Consider the following 748-nt stretch of genomic DNA (forward strand, 5'->3'; position numbering starts at 1 on the left):
ATCCAGTAGCCTTCAACTTGGATAAGCCGGCCTCATGCCTGTAGTCCCAGCTACTCAGGAGGCTGAGGCAGGAGGATTGCTTGAGCCCAGGAGTTTGAGGTTGCTGTGAGCTAGGCTAATGCCACAGCACTCTAGCCCAGGCAACACAATGAGATTCTGTCTCAAAAAAAAAACGGTCAAACAGTAGTCAAATCTATAACAATGGAAAAGTACTCTTTTACAACATTTGGTCCCCAGACTTCCAAGCTACAATTCTAGGCCCTGTTTTTAAGGACTTCTTAGCTGAGGTGGGGAGCAATGGGAGTGAACAGGATCTTTAAGCTTCAATCACACCATGAGGAACACACACAAATAATGAGCAACCAGAGGAGACTAGTATTTGACTATAATAATCGAAGCAAATTTGAGTCTTTTTCTCAATGTTTTTACAGTTTACCAGAAGCATTTATTCATGTGTTACTTGTCTAATTTTTAGAAAGGTTGAATCCAATATAACTCCAAAAGTCCCAATGGTTCTTTCTTCCTAATGAAGAAGCAATCAACATGGAAACAAGCCAATTGCTGAGCCAGTTTCTCTCCGCCTCTTTCAGTCCCATGCTATTCTATTAATATCATTTCCTCTGTCAAACTCAAATGGTTGTTGCTTATAATCATGTGCCCTCCCCCCAACAAAAAGCCAAACCATCAGTCAGAAGGTATAGATTGTAGATAACTATGTGTAACTATATAGTTTAGATAAACTACACTA

General features: G+C 40.4%; 1 protein-coding gene across 1 annotated transcript in view; it reads right to left on the minus strand.

Moving 5' to 3' along the window:
• MDN1 (MDN1, midasin homolog (yeast)) overlaps positions 1-748 on the minus strand; it is a 164,975-nt gene that overhangs the window by 102,971 nt on the left and 61,256 nt on the right. The window lies entirely within an intron of this gene.

This window comes from Propithecus coquereli, unplaced genomic scaffold, assembly GCF_000956105.1.
Source record: "Propithecus coquereli isolate 6110/MARCELLA unplaced genomic scaffold, Pcoq_1.0 Scaffold127, whole genome shotgun sequence".
In the NCBI taxonomy this organism is placed as follows: Eukaryota; Metazoa; Chordata; class Mammalia; order Primates; family Indriidae; genus Propithecus; species Propithecus coquereli.